The following is a 23,224-nucleotide window of genomic DNA, read 5'->3' as shown; positions in this document are numbered from 1 at the left end:
TCTTGTTTAAATATTGGCTGATTAACTGAAGGAAATAAGTTTCCACTGAGTATTATTAATTCAATTTGAATACCAAAAATACTAGGTGAGAGGCATCTTATTATCTTAATCTCAAACTGGAAAAAGAAGCTGTGCTTTTCCCATCAGACGTGGGCATGTGTGTACCTTGTGCATGCCTGTTAATGCAAAAACCTTGAAAAAATTAAAAGGAAGAAAGCACAGAAGGGAAGAAAGCTTCTGTAAATAGAGCAGAAGACACAAAACATCCCCAACCCCATCTCTTTCCTCACTCCTCTTACCTTGCATTGGATACAAGCAATTCCAACCTTAATGGTCCTGCTAAGTTCTTCCCCCTAACTTATCCCTAATGTTCAGCTTGCTTTCAGAGTTTTTATAGTCTCTGCTGTAGGCTACAAACTCCAATCCCTGCCTTTGCTTTCTCTTACATCATTTCTAAAGATTTTCCACTGATCCTTGCCCTAAACCTTTCTCTGTCCTGCACTCTCACACACATACTTGCCTCACATTTGTTGTATTTATTGCTCTGATCAAGATTCAAGATGATTAGTTTAATTAAAGGTCTAGGTTTTTGTGTTTGGTGATGTGTTTTTTTTTCTTTTTTTTCTTTCAAGATTCAGACAGCCATGGGAGTGGAAAGATTTTCAGCAGCATCACCATTCCTCTAACCTCTCACTGTTGTAAACTGCAGTACGGAAACTTGATGTCCTGAATTATATTTTTTTTAAACTTTATTTCTTTGGGACAACAGGAATAACTTTAGAAGGATTGCATTAACTTCACATTAGATAAGGAGTGCGTTTTGCGAAGCAAGTCACAAGAACTTAAGTCGTTCAGACACTCCATTTCAGTTATTGAAATGATTGTGAAGTGTGAGCTACGAAGCTGCCTGTCCTTCCTAGGCAGTACCAGGGGACCTATTTCTTCCCCTGTTTGCCTCACTAGAATAAATCTATCTTCTCTTTTGCCCCCCCCCCCCTTTTTAATGTCAGCTTTTAATTGATTCACACAGCAATTGTAGATGCATCTTGGGGTCTAAAATTCCAAACTGTGCAGACTCCTTAACAGTTAATTCATAGTGACTTCATTCTCTAAACAGATAGGCTCATTACTTTCAAAATAGTTTTTACTCTGACTTGACAAAAACTCTTCCTACAAGCAACAGAGAGTAAAAGGAAATTTTAAATGCAGCTTTTCAATAAGTGGGAAAAACATTACAGCCAGGGAGCACAAGCTTTGATTTCAACATCTGTCTTGATCAGAGTGATTAGAGAAAGACAAGAGTTTAATCATATCATAGCACAGCTCATTTCCCAGATGAAGATGGCCACAGAATTTTGCAGAGACAAAGCACTGACATAACTTTACACTGACATAAAGTGACAAATCAGGGCAGTTAATTACAAAGCATGTCTTTGCCACACATCCTCACTGAGGTATCAGGGGAAAAAAAGTCAAAGGAGAATGAGAGGCTGGTTTTGATCATGAGCCTAACACAAACGTACAGTCCCAGAGAACAAGGAGAGGCAAAGCAAATAATTCTACAGCATCTCTCATTGCAGGCAGATACGGGAGCCTGGCCTGGTGTAGTGCTGCAGAAACATTCAGTAGCCACATGAGCACCCACACCAACAACAGGCTGGAGCAGGCAGATTGGGACTGGTTTCCACTGCGGGGCAAAGCAGAACAGTGATGGCAACTTCAGAGGTCCCAATGGGTTCTGTGGATACTACAGCTGCAGCAGAACCAAAACGGCAGAGCCAAACGATGCCAGACTGCTGAAACACAGCTAAAAACGTTGCCACCAAAGGAGAACCGGACTATGCTCCATTTTACAGTGCTACCTCCATTTAGATGGAGGCTTCTTGCTAGAAGTCGAAGGACACAGCAGTATTTGACTGATCTGTATAAAACACGTGAGCAGGATCTTGGGAAAAAGATAACCATGATCTAACCACAAGATATTATTAGATTTATGGGGTACTTCTGCTACGTATGACCATGATGTGTTGATGACCAGCTACTAAAGTTCTGGGTGCTCAGGTTTTTTTTATCTTTTTTTTTTTTTTTTTTTTCTTTTTCTGTTGGAAAGAGAAAAGGCGGCACTTGCAAGCATTTACTCCTGTTGGGAATTTTTTACAAGTCCTACCTCAAGCTCTTTAAAGCAGGACCTCTTTAGGGCTCTATTCTGCCACCACATTTGATGTTGATGAGGCTGGTAGGAGGCATGGGCTGTGCCACTGTAAGCAAGCTGACAACAGACAACTGAGTGGCATTTCAGTATTTCACAACACAGGGTGAAGCCTGGAGGATGGCTGAGACTCAGCCAGCTGAAGCTTAGCACCTCACAAAAGTGAGTGGGATGGTGTGCTGCAGAAAAAGCAGGAGGAGAAATGCAGCCATACTGTCATCTTCTTTGACTCTAAGGGGATGTCTAAGACCCAATAGTAAAATTTGCTTTTAGGCCCTCCACTGATTGGTGATCCTATAACAAAGCTCCATCCACTTTTGTACCACGTGGACCTACTGTGAGGTTGTATCTCTTCCATTTAGGTAAAATGCACTTTTTCTATTTCAAATTAAATTTATCACTGTGCTCTTCCTACAAAAGCATACAATCTAAAGGATTTCAGAAATGGATGTTGATAGATACAACTACCATAATCTGACTAGGTATAAAAGACTCATATCTGAATAAAAGCCATCTTCATAGGCTGCTATTGACCTTAGAATAGGACACGTGTTACTGTTACACCATGGTTTTTTCTGAAAAAAAAAAAAAAAAAATAGAGTGTCAACATTTAATTTCTTGCTCTGCATTGACTTAGATTTAGCAACAACTTAAAGATACCTTTATGACACCTCCTGGAGAAGGCTGATAAGGAAGCTTCCCAGGCAATGAAAATGCTGTACAGTGGTTACTTAGCTGGCAGAGCACCCAAAGAACAGACAACCTCAACACTACTGTGGTTTAATTATACTTACAATAGAATTAAGTTAGAACAACCAAAAGTTTGGAAGGAATCTTTATTGTCTTAACCATAAATGAATAAACAAACGTAATGTGATTTTCTCAACTATGAAGACAAAAACAAAGAAATCAGAGATGGTAAGGATACAAGCCATGAAGGTCTTTTTGTTACCATCCAAGCTTGTCTCACTGCTGCCCTCACACTCTTGCAAGTATTTTCTGTAATTCTTTTAATACTAGTTTGCAAATCAATTTAGCTGACTGAGTGGTTTCCTTAATTGCTTTAGTAGACAGGTTCTTATTCAGAGAGCAAGAATTAGCAAGGGTTCACTTGTATAAGTGTTGAACAATCTTACTCTTCATCAGCCTTGCCTCTGGAAACTATATTTGGGTTTGTCAGACCTCATCTTTAAAATCTTAGAAATGACCCATAAATACAGTGACACACACTTGCTAGTTTTGCTGTATCATACTTTTAATCCTTTTTCTCCTTTTAATCCTTTTTCTCCCACTAAAACATATACTGGATCACCGTGGTCTAACTCACAATAGTCTCCCCCTTCTGTCACTATGTTGTCCCATGACAACTCTACCTTCCACCCTCTTCAAATTATGTCACCCTTTCCAGTGATCACTGATTTCTCACACAAGGTTGCACATTTGTCATTTACAAATCAACACGAATAGTGTGGGGTGCAGAAGGCATCGTGGCCAAAGCAGTAGACCTATCCTCAGGAATTTTGATTGAGCTGGCATAGAGCAAAGGCATGTGACATTCTGATTGCTACAATTATTCAGAGTTTCAGTGTGTCATTAGAAAGAGCTAGTTCTGGGTTTAGCATGGGAAATAAAGACAACATTGAAGCTAGAAAAAGTGGAAGGTTTTTTTTAAGTTTTGAACGTTTTCCCTCTAAATTCTAAGAAATAATCCAGGAACTTTTTTCCTTTCGAATGAAAACTCTAATTTTTTATTTTTTTTTTAATAAAGAGCTGATCTCCACAAGTCAGGTGCTCAGCTGATACTGATTCATGTGGCTCTGAGATAAACAACTGACAGGTTCCAAATTATGGTGCCTTAAATCTATTTTTATTTCTTAAGACAATAAACTCTTCTAACAAAATCAGCCCAACTCTGACACCAGTCTGAAAGTGGATTAGCATTCTACCAGATTAACACACCAGTCTGAAAGTGGATTAGCATTCTACTCTATTCTATTCTATTAGCAACACCCGGCATTTTATAGCACCATCACTGGTTCAGGGAGAACATCCAACATTACTTCTGTTGCATTTATGTTCATATCTTGTCTAGAGAAGGGGAAATGTTTTAAAATAACCACCACAAATGTTTAGTCAATATATGAGGGAATCTCTGAAACCAAGCTGATTCCCATCTATTTTCATGTAGATATACAGAGCCAGAGAGCAGATGACTCACTATTAGACAGAACTATGGAAGAGAGATCGTGCATTAACAACGTGCGTGCACGTTTTCCAGTTCAAGGTACATTGTACCTTGGAAGGAAAAACTATGTTAAGACAGTTATTTTTAAATCTGCAAGATATCAAAGTAGCTTTTGCTGTGTCACTTCCATTTAAGATGACTCCTTGCAGCCAGATAGATTCTGAGAAGCAAAACCCACAAAGTGAAAGCAACATATAAAACTGAAGAGAGTAACATTCTTCAGGAATGCTAGGTTTCCTCCTAGCACTTTCTATATATGTACTTTTTAAAAGTCCTTTGTGCTAGAATTAACTGCTTGTGATAGGAGCTGGGTCATGACATCTAAGAATCCATAAAATGTATTCACAGAAAAAAGCAAAAGTCCCAAACAAGGACAGTTTATTGAAATGCAAGCTTTTTCTGTAACGCTCATGCTATGATGCAGGAGGATGTGTTTGGAAATAAAAAGGACAGTTTATCTTTTGTGCCATGTCATTGGCTCCCAGCCCAAGACGGCTGTGAGGAGTGAAGATGGCCAAGAAGGGTGACAGGGCCTTTTGTGCTATGGACACAGTGGTCCACAGGCTAATGGACGAGAGGCAACGAAACCATACAAAGAGGTCTCAAAGCACTAAGCAAACAGTAATAATTCTGGGCCAATATCAGCCTGGTCCTAATTCAAACTGGCAACACATAAATTAAAATCAGTAGATTGTGTCTCCATCCCCTCTAGCTACGCTACTTGGAGTCAATGCTAAATATAAAGATAATAAAGTGAGAACCAGCCCCATCTTTCTGTGCCAAGACGGAAGAGGGGGAGTGGTGCTGATGTTTTCACACTGCCTCCCTTGTCAAAGACACATATTCTGATATCACCTGTCAGTGAAATAAGCTCTTTTTGACCCATGAACCCTTGTACTATGGTACACAAAGCACAGAGCAGCAAAGGGGCTGCAGAGCACATATTTCAGCTCCATAGCTAATTACAAGTGTGGTAACGTAGTGCAGCAGCAGCCTAAATTCAAAGACATGCTCACAAGAAGAAAAAATGTGTCTGTTCTGAAACCCTGTCCTGAGTTCGCACTTTTTCTTCACACAACTGATCACCATTTTCCGTGCAGAGCTGAGTAGATTGGAGTTTGGTTCATTGGCAGCAGAAGAAAGGATATGGAAGAATTAAAGAAAGCAGCTAAGCAGCAAAATGATGACAGTGGTCTGGGGGACAGAGGAAAGGTGAGTGATATTCTTCAGACAAAAAAACAATGGTGTGGGAGCTGGACAGGGTCACACAAGGTCCACTCACAGGAAACGTTGCCACTAGTTTCTTAGCTGAGATGCAGGTAGAGGAAGATGAAGTCATTGAAAAGGGAGGGCTGGGCAGCTGATTCTCCCTAGAAGCAATTCCTGCACCAAATGATGTTAATAAGGAAGGTGCTGTCCCCCCAGTTCCTGGTAAGCCCATCCCTGGGATGGTGGTTTGCACAGTGGGATCATTCTGTGCTGGAAGCCAACCAGAGCAAGCTGCTGGTGTAAACCTGGTAGTTCAGACCAATTGATGTTGACTGATTTGTTTTCCTCCCATGTTTTGCTCTGGTTTAAATGTAGTTGCAAAGGATGGCACAAACAAACGCTGTTCTAGAAATGAAGGTCTCCAGTATTTCTAAGAATTAAGGATCTCACAACAGTTTGAAAATTCATCCTAATGTTTGGGTCAAATTCTGCTTGGCCGTGTTTCCTCTATTACTTCAACTGGACAGAAGACTTTCTTTGGTAGACTCTGCATCTTTCTGCAATGAAGCTGTAATTTGCTAAAAAGCTGCAGCTGGATTAATCCAGGATAAACCAGTAATCATCTTCAATTACAGCACAAACATTAATCAGTCAATCACCGCCCTCTAGAGGTGGCCACATTGCATGTAGAGCTGATTTGGTTTTGCTGCAAATGAATTATCTGACAGACCAAGAGCTTCTGTATTCAACAGGGGGAAGGTATTTGCTGATTAGAGTAGGTCCATGTACCCTTACAGGAACAAATTACCGGGCACTGATTGTCAGCTCCTCGATTATTCCTTCCCTCTCTTGCCTGGGAGGTCACTCAACTTGCAGCATTTTACATTCCTGTATTTTGCAGTCATGGTTCTCCAGAGAGGACTGAAACAGAGAGATGGCGAGCTATATGACATAGCTATAATAAAAAGTAGTAAAAATAACCCCCCAACTAAACTCTTACAGCTTATTTTTCCCAAGCAATGTGCATAAACTAAACCAGTGGCACAAATGCATGAATTAATCGTGTCCACAAAAGCAGCAAGCCTTTATGTATAAACACAACTATGTATGCTCATTTCTTTCCCTTGACTGGAAAAGCCAAGAAGCTTTAAAGGGAAGAATATAAAAAGGGATGAATAGCAAATAACCCACTATACAATCAAATTATTAATATATTGTTTCTGGTGTGCAAAGACCTTCTTTGAATGGGCGAGTATTTCTTCCAGGAGAAACTGTTCAATGCAGAGACTTAGTGCGAGGTCCTGGAGGCAGGAATAACTCACGGCCAGGTTTCCCCAGACACGTCCTCTTTTTTCCAGCTGGAAATTCTGTCTAGGTGGAATTCAGCAATTTTTCACATTTTCTTCTGGCAGGCTGTCCAGATGCTCTGGCTTGCCTGTGTATAGAAGGATTCTCCAGGTATACACACACACACACACAGACCATCTGTGCATGTGTAGCCCCATACCTGAACATATACTTCTGTTGGCAACGTTTAACCAAAAAAGAGCAGATGTCCAGGACCCCAGTAACCATTTATTGCAAACATTACCCTGGGATTCAGGAGAGCTGTGTTCTGTTATAGAATTGCAGCACAGTGGAGGCTAGAAGGGACTGCTGGAGACTGCCTAGTCCAACACCTCTGCTTAAAGCAGGGTCAACTAAAGCAGCTCAGTCAGGGCATTGCTCATGTTTTGAATACATCCAAGGATTGAGACCCCACAGCCTCTCTAGGTAGCATGTTCATAGTTCAGCCACTGCTACAGTTAAAAAAAAAAATTAAAAAAAAAAATTCTGATGTTTAAATGGAATTTCCTGTATTCAGTGCCTATTGCCCCCAGTACTTTTACTGGGCATCACTGAAAAGAGCCTGGATCTGTCTTCTTTACTTCCCCATTAGGTATTTACATACCTTGATAAGATCATCACTGCTATACGATCCCAGTACTCTCACCATCTGCTCATATATGCCAGGTGTTCCAAGATGTGGCCCTTCCAGTATGTCCATGCCTCTCTTGTGCTGGGGAGCTCAGCACTCCAGGTCCATGCACACATTAACACGGCCTGAGATGTTGTTGGCTGCCTTTGTTGCAATAGCACTACTGGCTTGTGGTCAACTCGTCCATCAGGATCTTCAGGTCTCCTCTAAAAGCCCCTTTCCTATGGAGTTGCATGGTGTGAGTCGCAGCTTCACTTTTACCTTGACTAGGAGACCTTAGATTCAGTTCTCTGGGCCTTACTGTCCTCACTGTTGATGTAGCATTGTGGCATCATTTGTAAAGAGATTTCAAACTTTGGTTGTCTGAGGTGGGTGTCATTTTAATTTGTTGTTCTTAAGTAACTTATCCTCTGTCAACGTGTAGCCATTCACATTGATAACATTCACTTCCAGTGGGCTTTTGTAGCAGTCACTGTCCTGATGGCCAAGTGCCTCAGATTTTATTTAATTTCCCTTCTCTGCTGCAGTGTCCTTCCTCTGGAGCTTATACACACATTATTCTACTATGCTACAGGTCGAGAAATGGAGACAGAATACTGAGCACTGTGTAGCATCCTATTGCCAAGGGCTATAAACTCCTGTTCAGAACATTATGACATGGAAAATGCCCTTTCATCTTACCAGCTTTTTTCCTTCTGTGGCTGCTGTGCCCTAGCCTAGCCAAGAAGCCAGGAGGAATCCCTGGTTTTATTCCTGTAGGGAGCGCAGGGCAGTGAACATTATCCAGTCCCTTCTGCATGGAACTGAACAATTTGTGCTTGATTAAAGCTGAGAGACTGCCAACTTCAGAAAACTCAAAGTCCTAACGTTGCCTGCTCATTCTTGCTGTATGTTTCCTTGTCCTTCTCTGCATCATGCCAGCCACATGGCCAGATCCTTCCCCTCTGCAGCCCAAGGTCTGTCTTTGACGAGGATCTCTGCTCTGAAGCAAACTGGATTCCTTCATGGGTTTTTCTGTCCCATTTGAAGTTATAGCGTCCAAGTACTTTGGAAATAAACAATGATTCATATATTTTCACAACACTTTCAGGGGCAAAGAATTACAATTATCCCCTGCCAAATTTCAAAGTCTAGCTCTAAAAGTGCAGGTTTGTCACAGCTTCGCCACATAACTCTTTCCCTAGTCATACACAGCAGAAACCAGGCTCGTACCCTGCACAGCATTAAGTAACTATAACTATAGGCAGTGCTGCTGGCATACTAATGAGGCTGTATAAATTATTATTGATTCATGCGAGCAATGTAATCCTCTGGGCTTCAGTTACTCACACCAAGCTGGGTAATGTCCAAAACCCACATACAGCCATCCCTGAGACGTGGCTGCTCTCTGGAGCCTGTTCAGCTCCTCTCCCTACCTGTCCCCTTGTCTTCACATCTGCAGGGGACCTCCACATCTTACACAAGGAGCCTAGAAGAAGGAACAAAACCACCTTCCTTCCACTTGGTGACCCATTTATCCCAGGTGCGAACCAACTAGATCTCATGTGGTTGGCCCTCTACCTTCATAAGGGCAGACATACTGGATTTGTGCTTACTTTACAATTAGACTTGGAACACAGGAGCAAGAACGTAATATAGTTTCTTATGTAACCATATATTTATTTTGGTTACGTGCGGCTTCAAGACAAATCTAAAATGGTGCTGGACCGTGCTGCTGCCCTCAAAAGAAGTTTGTCAGCAGAGTAACAATAATGTTCTGCTTCTGAAAATGATGTGCTGGGCTTTATGGTCAGCTTTTAGGTTTGAATGCTTTTTTTCCACTTTGATATTTGAGCCCTCCCCTCAAAGCAAATCCTTCGAGTGTGTACATGGCTCTCCAAGCAATGGTCATGGGAGGACATAGACAAGCACAAAAAAAAGATGCTGACGGCATCTGAAAATGATTTGCAATCTCTTAGCCGCATGAGCTCAGTTGCATTAACATAGTGATTTAAATACTGCGGATGGCTTCTCTGATGTTCTTTTAGAAATTTCTTATTGGAATTATTAGGCATCCAAAATATATTTAAAACCAACTAACCAACCAACCAGTGGAATGAAATAGAGCAGATAATACTGACTAAGCACTCTAAGCCCTATCTTGCAGCCCCAAGTCAAGCACATTGCCACCAAGAACAAAAGTCCAGTGACCGGACAGGAGAGGATCTGGAACTGGGCTACTGAACTGCATCATGTCACAGAAGTTGGGACGTTGCATCACAAGAGGATCCTTTATGGGTCCGAAGCATCTACATTCCCCACAGCCCAGCCCTGCCAGAGAAAAGCCTAATTGCCTTTGGGAGAAAATGACATTGTGGGGGTTTTGGTGCCTTGTACATCAGATGTGCTTAAGGTAAATGTAGAAGGTGTGGCTGACTTTTTTTGTAAATACTGCAATAAAATTACAATTAATAACAGTACGTGATAAATAACACAAGGAACATTTTGAACACAAAAGAGTGCTCAGGTTGACACTAAAAAAAGCAACAGGCTCCACTCTGCCACAGGTACCTCAGCTTTGCTCACCCAGTGGGACAAAAACTCTGCCTTTGGTGGTGCCATGCCATGACTCCATAGGGCTGGGGGATGCCAGGCTGCTGAGCAGTTGCACACTGCTGGGTTGCACACAGACATTACTGGGTGCATAGTGATGCCACTGGTGTAGGTTCTGCTCCTACAAAACGCTCGGAGACCTCCAATACTTTCAGGAGCAGGGAGCATTTAATTAATCAAGGGTGCTCACTAGACCGAATAGAGACCCGGCAACTGGAAAACATCAAGCTACCAGCCATTCCTCGTCTTCCTGACCCAGAGAGAGGACTGGCTTCTATTCAGCCAGGTTATAAGTGGAATAACTGCTCTCAAGTCAATCAGCCCTGATAGCAGAGAGTGCTGTCATTGCACTGTAGTCAGTGGAGCTGTCTGTGATTTACACCAGTACAAAAGAAACCAAAGCCTGGCTGCATAGACTGAACAGAGAGAAAAATCAGAGCCTCCTTCTTCAAGGCACTTATCACACACAACTACTACCCGAAGCACCTCAGTCCTGCCCTTCTTCCATCCCTTTTTTCCATCTGGTCCTGTGTGTTCCTCACACCACAGGCTGGCTTCTATTATTCAGTGACTTTTTTCCTCCTCCATCTCAAGCAGGTCCCTCACTCTGCTGCCACACAAACGCAAGGTAACCAGCCTCCCCCTCCGGGGCAGCCAGGGTTAATGAACAGCACTTGAGGCTGAGCTGCAAACTTCTCCCTTTGCCTGTTGTCTGCACAGGCTCCCGAGGCTTCAGGCAGCTGGGCACACCGACCAGAGACTCCCCAGGTTGTTTTCTGGGGGCTATGGGAAATTCCCGGTGTCAGAAAAAGGAGTTTAAGCTAAGTGTACAGCCACATGTTTAGAAAGCAGAGAAACCTCAGCCCGGAGCTAACAGTGACTGATGATTGTAGGTGCTGCGAGTATTTGCTGCTCCTCATGTTACCCAAATGTCAGGGTTTTAAAGTGATGTTATTAAAGCACCACAGGAGTGCAAAGATCTGTGTAAACTGAGAGGATAATCACCATGCAAGCGGAGCATGAGCTGTTTGACGGTGTTGAAATTATGTTACTTGGTATCCCCCTAATTTGTCACATGACTTGATATACTAAAAAAACCCCATATCATGTTTTTATACTCTGAGTCCATGACAATTGCTTTTCCTGTAGCAGACAATGATTTGTAAAGTGACTTTTCTTATTCCCAAACCACTCAAAATTTTGCAAATTGGTTTCCACGAATTAGAAGTGGTTTAGAAATAACCTTGGCTTGGGGATTGGCTCTGTTATGGGGCTTTTGCTGCCATGACAGCTAGCTGGAAGAAGATAGTTATTTCTAAATTACTCTATTTTTACATTAATATTTCTTTTAGAGCAAAACAGCAATAGAAGCAGTATTGTTTCTGTTACTTGCTGTGAAACAGGACTAGTTCCTAGGAACCACGACTTTTTATCAACTGATCGTAGGCATCCATGGTCATTTCATATGGAAGTATATCCACTGCCTCCCCTCTCCCAAGCCCTGGGCTCACTGTGGGGGTACAGAGAGTAACCCCTTTTCTGGCAGCAGATATCACATTTCAGCAAATATCACATTTTATGACTGACAGCCTGGCATGGTCAAAACCCTACAGCCCAATATCATGGAATGGTTGGAAGGGACCTTAAAGATCATCTAGTTCCAATCCCTTTGCCATAGGCAGACAAAAGGGGAGAACCCATCCTGGGGTGGGCTCAAACCACCAACCTTTCAGTTAACAGCCAAAAGTGCTGACTGATTGCACCATAGAAACTCTCTAGTTATAATTACCGTTGTAATAAAAAATAGTTTTCCTTTCAAAAATAAAATTACATTCCTAAAAACATTGATTCCAAGTAGCAGAGATATCACATAGACCAAGGTGGCCTTTTTCACAACACTAACAATGTTTCAAAAAGATGAGGCCAGGAGTTCTCATTTCCCAAGAACCCATCAGCTGGCTATGAAATAGTGATCACTGCTGTTCACCATAGCTTGGAGCTGGATGTGAATCCGTAACACGGAATTTTAAATTGCAATACCTGACTCACGTACCTAAGTCAGGAGCAGTGATACTCAAACCACAGGTATTCAAGCTCAGAGGGACTGAAGAGTGTCTTTGTGCGAAGCTCTACCATACAGACTGATCCAGAACTGTCCTGTCCCTCTCCAGTTCTGTTCAGCCACATTCTGTTCTGAAGGTTGCAGAAACCCTGAGCAGAAACACCTGAAGGAGAGGTCCTTTCAACCACTGTCATGGCCCTTTTGCTCCTCTTTTGACCTTCTGATTGCTCGTTGCCTGCTACAATCAGGGCTTGATTTTGCAGCACACTGGAGACAGCAGCAAGAGAGAAAGCAAGGAGGTGGTACCCATTCTATACTCACATAGGGTGTGACAGCACACCATATGCTGAGCACTTCCCCATCTGCAATCAGACCAGATTAGGCTGACAGCTGTGACACCTCTGGATTAAGGATTAGATACAACATTTTCAAAGCTCTTGTTGCAGTAGCAAGGACCCAAATTCAGTGTCTTCTGAGCACTCTGAGGACTCAAGCACTAACGTGTCAGTCATTTCACCAGGAGTTCAAATGCACAATTTTAAAGTTTTCAGAGAAATTGCAAAAAGGATTTAGTGGCTCACTTAAAAAATTAAATGTTTATCAAGAAAAGAGGAATCCAACAGCTTACTGGGGGGGAGCAGGAAGAGGGGAAGGGAAAAGGTAAACAAATCAGGAGAGGTGCAGGACCAAACCGTATTCCAAGCACACACAGTGGAAAATGCAGGCCAGTGCCAGCAGCCTGATAATCCAAATTCTCTTTCTATGCACCGACCTCTTCTGAGAAAAGGAAAGAATTTAAAGGAGCATAGATGATAACTGTACGCATTCTGGAAGCAAACCTAAAAGCGCTGCCAGGAAAAATCACCCTTCTCGTTACGGAGCCATTAACACATTCCCTTCCCCTCCCGCCCCAGCAGCAGAGCTCACACCTACAGGAGGACGGGGAGAGAGGGAACGCTTCTTGACCTGCAATGCACAGTCAATCCTCAGCACACCAGAAGGACAGATGTTAAATCTGAGAGGCAAATATGGATTTTAGGATTGGCAGGATAGATGTGCATGACTGGGAAAAGTCATGGTAACACACGGAACGTTGGCACACAGGTAAGCACAGCCGCTTTCTGGAGAGCACGTGAACAGGGCATCACATCCAAGGGAGTTCCCAGCAGACAAGGTGCAGGTCACTTGCTCCTTCCCCTCTCACAATGAACAGCAAGCACTGCTTTGGGTACTGTCCTCTGAAGAGCTAGGAACTGAGAAAATTGTCCCAAATGCTTTGCAAAAATCACAACCTTCACACCTTTTGCATGCTCCTGGTAGCTGTAGTAGCAACAACAGATTCACCACTCCACCAGCAGCTAGATCAACAGAAAACATAAATCTGTGCAGGGTTTACTTTCCCTTGTTCTTCATGCAGCTATGTCCCCACATGTGCACCCTGCATGACACTTCTCCTTTCATGTTCTTCAATACCTCCTGTTAGTCCCAGTGAATTAAGAGTCATGTTCATTTTGCACACCCACTCTATACAAGTTCTGTTTAGACACTTCTTTTGGCCAGCTTACACACTGATTTGCACAGATAAAGAAGATTGCAAAATCTCTTCCTAAAATTTCCAGTGGAGGATATTCTTGCCACTTTATATTTGGCCCATTTGCCATAGTCCTTGCAGGGTTGAGATAATATCAGTATTATGAACAATGAACTAAATGTTCTTTGGTGCTGATGAAAATCAAGAGAAATACACTAAAATCAATGGAGATATTCCAGATGAGGAAAGTATATGGCTCAAAAAAAAAATAATGATACAAAACCCACCCACAGATGCAGGAGATGTCCAGACGGTTAAGCTAGCCTGATGTCTGTCACGAACACATCCCTTAACACCCACGTGAAAACCTTTTACACTGTGGTTTTAGCCCATGACATCTCCCTGTCACTGGCCCAAAAGTACTGACTTTGTTGGCTCATGCTGACTTTCACTGGGTGAAAGCTTAGCTTTGCGTTGGTGTTCAGCGGGGGTACCCTGAGTACCGCTGCTAGGGAGCTCCAGAGCAACCCTGCTGCAGAGTCAGAGGGCTGACTGCAGGGGGGAGCTCAGGGCAGGAAAACTGGGAGTGACCCCACCACACAGGGACAGGGTGAAGGACACACGAGGACACGCAGCACAGGGTGAAGGATTAACTCACAAAACAAGTAAAAAGCTTCTTCTAATCTCACAGTATTAATTTGGTGTGAGAGCTTCTCTGTCCTCAGTAGCATTTACTTTGGTGTGACTGAAATGAAGATACGGTCCAGCAGAATTAGAGGACTCTCAGACCAGCTGAAATCAAGGAAACACCACTTTACTCCACCAGCTTAAGCAAGTTTCCAGTGTTAAAAAGTCAGCACAAATACCCTGAAAGTGGAAACAAATCTCTGTAGAGAGCTGCACAGATTTTCACAATGACTTTAAATCAACTAAACTTTCCAGCAGCTGAGAATTTGGCCAATAACCTTGGCTGTAGCTGAGCCAACCTATGTCAGGCTGGGATCCTGTCTTAGAAGCCCTGAAGAGAGTGCTAGACCCACCTGTGCCAAGTATGACAGGTAAGATGCTGATGGGATGGAGTCTGAAGCCAAGATAACTGTTCCAGAGAGAAAACAGAGATTTGGCTGCAACTTCGAAAGAAAAGATACACCAAGTTGGACATCTAACTACCAGGCCTCTTTTGGCAAGTGCACCTGGACTGGAGAGCTGGTGGGCTCTCACATTTCCTCAGGGAGCAAACATCTGCATTTAATGTACGCACTTTGCTCAGATTTGTCTATCAGAACATTAATCCAGTGCAACAAAAAAAATGAAAAGTTCAAGTCACCAGCCATGGAGCTGCTGAAACGAGGCCCCTTGGCTAGTTCAGGGAGTTTACTAGGTGTGTATAAATAAACATGGAAGACTCCAATACTGAAGCAGTTTAACAAAGTGCTAGAATCCCTTCTGAAATGTTTATGAGGTGAAAATAAGTAAGCAACCTCTGCAAAACCAACTGACATTTTTCAATTTATGAGGCTTCCCATCTCGCAAGGTCTATTATTTTACATGAGGATTTTAATTTAAAAACTGCCTTTCTGAGCTATGCTGAGATGAGAAGGCTGCTGGGATTCTGGGCTGACATCCCAGGAACCACAGTAGATTGCCTGGTATTCACAGTCGAGTTTTCTAATAAGGCGGTGCACATTTCCAAAATGTCACTGCACAAGTGGCCATTGGTGGAGTTATTTTAAGGCAGTGGTTCAGGAAGGCGCTTAGACTTGTTGTGCCTGTTCCTGAATCGACAGACACGCATTCCTTAAACTTTCTTAAGACCCTGCTGTGAAGAGAGACTTTAATGGCAAAGACAGCTCCAGGATTGCTTACTGGAAAAGATTTTTATCACTTGATTTTCTCCTCTTTGTACTGGTGTCAATTAAAAAAAAAATACTGAAATTCAAAGAGTTAGTCCTGGATAAAAGCAGACTGGAGCCTAAATTGAGCTATATAAAGCAGTTTTTGCCTTACAGCAGTGGTATTTTCCACTGATAATCGACACTAGAGTACTAGTGGGAAACAACCAGGTGTACCACCCCTATCTTTGAAAGCTCTTTCATCTTCATTTCAACCATCACGTACTCAGGGACAGCTTTGAGGCAGACCCATTACAAGTGCAGGTTGGTGGGTGCCATGAACAGTGTTTATACTGTCAGACAGTGACCTGAAATGCATTTCCAAAGAATCTTTTCTTGTTTCCTGCGTGCGAAGTAGAAAATCCAAGGACCCTCCTTTTATCTTCACAGCTCTGGCTAAATAGATGGTCACACTGCTGCTTCCTGCACTTCTTTATGCCCAAAACAGATAGCAATACTGAGCAACCCAGGGCAGAAATGAGAATGGTATGTCCTTCGTCACATGTAGTTTTGTGATCCTGGGGGGCAGCTAAAGGCCCAGGTGTAAAGAAAGTATCACCCAGGTCCTAGAATTTGCAGGCAGAAGTCACAAGCACTGAGGCATGGAAGAAAGCAAAATACCCTAATGGCCATAACTGAGGGTTGTTCATAGTGTACTGCAGTACAAAGGCAAAAGCCAACCAAGCAAAAAACATTTCTGAAGGGAACGTGTCCACAACCTTCACTGGTAGGAGTTTAATTCACTTTGGACAGTTATGTCAGCATGTTCTGAACCTGGGCTGGTGGTGTTTCAAATGAGACTGCTGTCTCTCCTGAACCTCCACCTGAGTGTCGGCAGTGGCACCACAGCTCCCTACACATGGGGTGGCTGCACAAGGAATGTGCCACGGTGACAGCACGGACTTGGCTGTCAGAAACATTATAGTCCCAGCAAAAGGGATTTCTTGGACTTCAAAGGGCTCTATGAAGAAAGCCTAATCTTCTGCGATTCATGTTACTAAGTGACTTAAGAAGAACAGAGCTTTAGAACACATTGCACAGCAAAGATCCTGTGCGTGTTGGTACATCATGAGTAATTACTGACACAAGGCTAAGGAATGTCTTTTTTCTCACAACTAAATCTTCTCCAGTTATTTCTATTTCCTATTTTTTGCAATACCTTGGTACTTCAGAACCTTCTCCCTGAATTGAGACCCATTGAGCTCGACCCCTCTGAAATTAGTCATAGTTTTCTCTAGCTATGACTAATTCAAATAAAATGTAATCTGAAAAATTCTGCAAGCTTCCTATTGTCCAATCTTCCAAGAACTTAGTATGTTAAATTTAAGTAGTGAACCTTGAGGTATCTGCTGTTGTCCCTGAAGACACATTGAAGATAATTTTATTTCTTTTTTTGTCCATTACTGAGCATTTTATCATTCCTTCCTGACTGCTCAACTTGTATAAGAACATTTTGTGACTGACTTTATCATAGGATTAAGGGTGCCGTAAACAAATCAGATCAGTTAGGCCTCTTTCAATTGTTGTTTTCCAACAAAGAAACAGAAATTCATTATCATTTATGGAAGAAAGTGCTTTAAAATTTACTCTGGTGCTTTTCTCATTTGTGTAAGTGTACACCTTGACTGTCCGTTGCTAAAAAAGACAAAAAAGTCAGTGAAACAGTGAAATTGTAGCTTGTTGCATATTCTTTATACTCGTGGAAATGACTATAGGAAACGTGTGCTTTGGAGATCGAAGACCTGTGACCCCCCTGCACTCAAATACTGTGTCTGCAGGGTTGCAATGGGTATTGAAAGGACACAGCAGCAGCAGAGGAGCAGAACTCCTTCACGATCTCCCTCACTTCCCTGCCTGTGACTTGCCACCCTATACATTTCTTCTTGGGTTTTTTTTTTTTTTTTTTAATCCCATGTAAAATAACTTCCTGTCTCCCCTTATCCCTATTTTCTACTACACTTTAGTGACATTCATCTTTCTTCTATTCTCCTAAGAATCTTAAAAGAAAGAGATTGGAAAGCAGACAGCAAAAATGACACACTGAAAGGTGAAACAATAGCTGCAGGGACTGTGAATAAAGGGAGACATTGGGACTGTTTTAATTCCTTTTCTACTAGGTGGAATCTCCTACTTCTGTTATTTTTTTATTTTTTTATGTTGGGGAAAAATTATCAGCTGAAGTAACAATGCCTCCTGGCACACTTCTAAATTCCCCCTTACTGGCAGGCTAGGATTGAAATGTCCCAGTGAAAGCTGCTGTGAGCTGACAGCTGCCTCTTAGGAACTTCTGAGAATCCCTTCTCTAACAAAGATATCCACTACCTTTACAGCTGGAAAGGTTGGACTGACTCAGCAAAGGAACTTTATTATTCTGGGACAGATTTAACAATGAATCAGAGAAGAGGGGGCTCAGTTATCATTGTTGGGGCAGAGGGTGCTTTATCTCATAGCGAGGTGGTAGGTGTGCTGCCGTACAGTCCCTCCTCCTTCATCCAGGTGTTCCTACCTCTGCCTGACAATCCTACACAAGCAAGCCAAGTGCCACAGAATCCACTGGGACCTATCTGGAAAAAGGAATTTCTGATCTATGAGAAATTCCAACATTTTGAAATTTGTTTTTCTTCCAAATATAAATGAGAAGCCAAAATTCCATGGGCTGTGTGGAACAGATCTCCTGGAGAGGAACAAGGGGAAGGAATGGAGAAGATTAAGAAACTTAATCTTGAAAGAAAAGAAAAAAAAAATCCTGCTGATACTTTTTTTGATGAGCTTTGCCACTTATTAACTTCCATGGGGACCAAACCAGACCCCAGAGAAGACCCACAAAATTCTGCAACTCATTGGGAATCTCGGAGAGATGTATGGAAAAAAAGCAAACAACTAATGATCAGTCATGATTGACAGTCAGAATCACACTGATAAATAGGTTATTTTCAAATTGGTCATACATTTCAAATAATTCACATATATTCAATATTTACAGACAGCTATATAACTCCTCAAGGGGTCTAGCGAAGCATGTAAGTATGGTTTTTAATTTCAGAATATGTATCCCCACTGAAAATATTTACTCAAGCATGTACAGTAAGACATTCACTTAATTGCTTTCCTGGACTAGTTTCTATTCATTCTTAACCCAGGAACGCTATTTTTACATCTGATACAACACCCTACTGACTTCTAAGCAAGTCTCACTCTCAATTTCAGTCACTGTTGGGTTTGCTATTTAATTCTTTAGCCAAGTTCTGCTGACCCTTGGTATCTAAAGTCCATCCTTTAAAGTTACATAAATAAAAGATATTTATCTTTTATCAAACATCTCCAGTTTCCTTAATCATTGCTGTGGAGCATCTGCTACATCCCGTTTTCCGCAACCCATGAAATTTTGGGATGCTCATGGTCATAGTAATATGCACGTTCCTCACAATCCTAACTCACACTTCCTCTTTTCTATCATATGAAGTGACTAGAGCTGCTCAGAGAAAACCGGGAAAATTTTTAACTTGAGAAAAATAAGATTTATGCAATGATCTAGGAAAGGAAGACAATAGTGAGAAAAGAGCTTTCCACCAACAATTAGATATGCAAGGAATTAAGGACTGATTACAGAAAATTTGAGATGAAAGTGACAAGATGGAGTGTCTGGCCAGATAAAGGGCAGATGACATTGACCATCAATAAATGCGAAGTGATGTACACAGGAAGAAACAATCTTAAATACTTCTACCTTGCCTACATACCAAGGGGCTCTGAACTGACTGTTTCTATTCCAAAATGAGGACCAAGAGGGGTTTGGCAGAAGCTGGCCTTCAAAATGATTGCTTCCAATATAACAGCTTGGGATCTTCAACTGCAAATGACAGGAAATAGGCTCAAAAACCAGAAAGCTCCTCTTTTTAGCCAGTGTGTATTTAAACAGTGGAACTCCTCACCAAATTATATTCTAGATGCCAAAAGCTTACACAGATTCAAAAACAAAGTCACCAAAGGAAAATCCCTTAAGAACTATTAAGTACAAAATATTTTGTCTGGTTCAAAAATCCCTCAGCCACAAATTGTTGGAGGCTGGGAGAATATTTGAAGGAAGTGTCAAATATGCTTGCAGTACTAGCCACTGTCAGAGTGAGTATCCTGAGCGAGACAGATGGCTGGTCTGACCTGGTATGACTGTTCTTGCACTTTTATATCACATTTTCCTTTCCTAAAAAAATTCACTAAAATGATCATAACGTTTACATACACATACCATACTGTGCCCGACAGACAGAGTTGGCACAAAAAAAAATTTATAAGCAACCAAAGATAAGTAAATGTAAAGGGTTACAACTTTAAGAAGAGACAGAGCTATCAACCCTACCTTTAATTAAAAAAATATAGAGAGTTCAAGTAGACAGTACATATTAGCAATTTATGGTAATACACAATACAGTGATTATACAACTATCCCTGAAGTGAGCTTTGCATACTCAAGAAATTCAGAGCTAATCTTAAAATTCAAAGAAACCCAAATATGCTGAGATATAAAAACACGTACATATTATGCATCCAGACATAGTGTGGTAACATTTGTAATGTTTCCCACAGTCTAAAAGACTCTAGTGGTTTTAGAGATATTCTTTACAGTTAAAATACAGAATCCTAGTAAACCTGATAATATTCATCAGTTTAGTTGGAATTTCTCGTGTGCACACATGCATGCAACATCTTTGTTTGAGAGGTCAGCATCAAATAAACTTAACTGCTTCCCCTGTGGACTTAAATCAAGGCTAGATACTAAATTAATATATTACTATATATAGTCTGTTTATAAGTAATTCTTTTTTAGCAGTTGCACCTTTTCCATGTAGTTTAGAATAGAAGCTGCCCTTGTTCTCTAGCACAACCTCTACCATGAATGCATCAGAAGAAAGTAATTACATTTAACAGGCACCACCCTTGTTTAATGGTGTATAAATATCCTGGTGCCAGTCCTGTGCTTGGCATACAAGGAAAGGTTAAATACATTAAACATCTGCAGCTCAACTAAACACCAGTGAAATGCTGGAGGGAATAGGATAACCATAGACAAGTACAGAAGAAATGGAAACCCTAATGATGGAAGAGCGTTGTTTAGGATAATATCTGGTCATAGAACGATGCTTTAAAAGCAAGCACAGGGAAAATGATGTTGGAAACCTTTCCTAATGGGAAGACCTAATAGGCTGCAGAATAATCACCCAAGGGAGATGGAGGAAGTCCTTTTGACTGAGTCATTTCTTTCTGGACTGGGCAAAGTGTTAAGCACACTACAGGGAAAAAACATACTGGAAGATGGAAAGACAACCAGGTATACTGCTCAGAAGCCTAAGACGTTTTTTCTTCTCAACAGTAGCAGTTTTGTTCAAAACAAAACCAAAGTCATGAAAAACCTTTTTAATTGTGCGTGGAGAGACGAGTGACTTCTGCAGTCTCTCCCCTTTCTCAAATTTAATACATTTATGTGTATTTATGACTCCTCCTTAAATTGGATTTCCAGAACAGAGTTTTCCCTTTGCCTGTTCCCAGATCTGTGGTCACGTATTTCCTTTGCCCATCTGATGCTGTGTGACAAGAACGGATGCAGCTTTATCGGAAACTTGTCCTGATCAGGCTCTTGCCAAGCGTGACTAGTTTAATGTGACAGATTATAAAACGAAGGGAGAGTGAAAAGGGAGGAATAACAAGCGTCAGGGAAAGATTAGATTCTCCACACATTTCTGCGTTTATTGACCTTTTCTTCTTCGATATACCATTAGTTACCCAGATTTACAGCTCGAGATGGCAGGCAAGCTGTCAGGTGCACTGCTTAGATCATTGAGGATGTTATGAACTCTACTGGAAACTGATTTCATTAAACGAGAGTATGTGACTTGACATTTGACATAGCAAATATCTTACTGACATTTTAATTGGTCCTTGTACAATTCCTTTGTAATTATTTAGATCTTTTTAATAACTTCTTAGGGGCTTAAAAATTAAAACATGTCTGAGAAAGTTGCAACTGGGGTACCAACAGCCAGCATATAGCATCCATGTTGAAAAGCCATTATATGTAAGTGCAGTTTGGCATCAGTGTACATAAATCTATAGATCAATTTGCAGGGAAGCAATGTTTTATCCTGAAGTTTCTTGAAGGCTCACTTGGATGGTTTTCTTTCAGTAACCTCTTCATCAAATTTTTAGTCATAAATTTGACTTAAGTTGCAATTTATTCATTAATAACATACCACCTCTTGGACTTGATCTAGAGAGAAAGTAAAGAACCTAACACAGTTCTACACTCAGGACACCAGTCTGAGCAAAATGCAGCTTTGAGTTCTGATCAGTGCATGAACAGTAGGAACTGATGCAATTGTCTACAATAGTGGATAGAAGGTTTGAAAACCTTCAGACCCACATTTCTGAAGGCAAAACTGTACTACACTTAAAGTAATGGAGCAATGTATGTGTGTATCTTTATTCTAAAGTCTGAACCCAGGCTCTCACAGTGCATTCACTTTACTCATTAGCTGAAGTAATGTAATTTCAATGATACACAACATCCCCACCCTTGGAACTGGGGTAAGAGTTTGATCATAGTTCAACTGTAGTATATTGGAGTTGTCAAAACAGCCTGGTCCAGTTCTAGACTTCGTAGGCATCAAATCCAGCCTGGTCCCTGATTCCACAGGAACAGGGTCTCAGCCTAAGAAGAGGGTGGGCTATGGAGGGATGCCCCTCTTTACGCTGAGTTAGCAGCTCAGCACAGCTACAGATGGAGAGGAACTTTCAGAGAGGATTCTTCAGAGAACTAAATGCAGTGACCAGCCTCTCGGTCTGCATTCAAATCTCTTCAACTTTAATCTCTGCAGCTGTGTAATGTTGCCTGTCATCTGTTTTAGTGCAGTGAGAAGAGCTGAGCCTAAACTCTAGGACTCTTGTTGCTGATGACAGTTCCATGCAGCTCTTGTTTTCCTCATGCTGCAAGACCTGGCTGGCTTTGGCACATCCTGCCTAACTGCTGCTGAGTGATGAGGAAATATTTGCCTTGAGCTGGAGCACTAAACACCTCCTCTGTGGTTAGGAGAGATGCAGCTCTCTCCATGGTGGGGTGGTGATTAGATTGAACCGTTACCTCCATTTTCCACCTTTGCCGCAATAATTGCTTTCCCTTGTGCCCCTCACTGGACAAACAAGCTAAGGAAATATTCTGGGAACACTGAGGACTTTTGAACACCATGTAACGTGAGCACACTGGCTTTTGGAAAAGGGGTTGGCTCTACATAAGTGCGAGTGGAAGAAGTCTGCTATTCCACCCCGAGGCAAGAAATTAATTACTATGACTGTGCACCCTCTGTGCCATGTATCCAGCTGGCAAGCCCTAGCCCATAGCCACCACGTGGGGTCACCATCTGATTCTGAGCTTCTTTATGCCCTATACTTCACACTAGCGTTCCTGTAGTCTGAAGACTATTACTTGCAGGGCAGAATAGGTTCCTCTGCTTCCAC

The 23,224-nt window shown here is 41.8% G+C and overlaps 1 protein-coding gene across 3 annotated transcripts in view; it reads right to left on the bottom strand.

Annotated features, from left to right (window-relative positions):
• OSTN (osteocrin) overlaps nucleotides 1-23,224 on the bottom strand; it is a 53,410-nt gene that overhangs the window by 17,194 nt on the left and 12,992 nt on the right. Inside the window, exon 1 of one of the 3 annotated variants that reach the window (XM_014945762.1) lies at nucleotides 300-389. The exons of the other annotated variants lie outside the window; for them this stretch is intronic. The gene's annotated coding sequence lies outside the window, so the exon portion shown is untranslated. Of the gene's footprint in view, nucleotides 1-299; nucleotides 390-23,224 lie in introns of those variants that run through there. 3 annotated transcript variants of the gene reach the window in all.

This window comes from Calidris pugnax, unplaced genomic scaffold (assembly GCF_001431845.1).
Source record: "Calidris pugnax isolate Ruff unplaced genomic scaffold, ASM143184v1 scaffold111, whole genome shotgun sequence".
NCBI classification, from domain to species: Eukaryota; Metazoa; Chordata; class Aves; order Charadriiformes; family Scolopacidae; genus Calidris; species Calidris pugnax.
The sequence above is the reverse complement of the archived record's forward strand: the minus strand, read 5'-3'. Positions and strand labels throughout refer to the sequence as shown.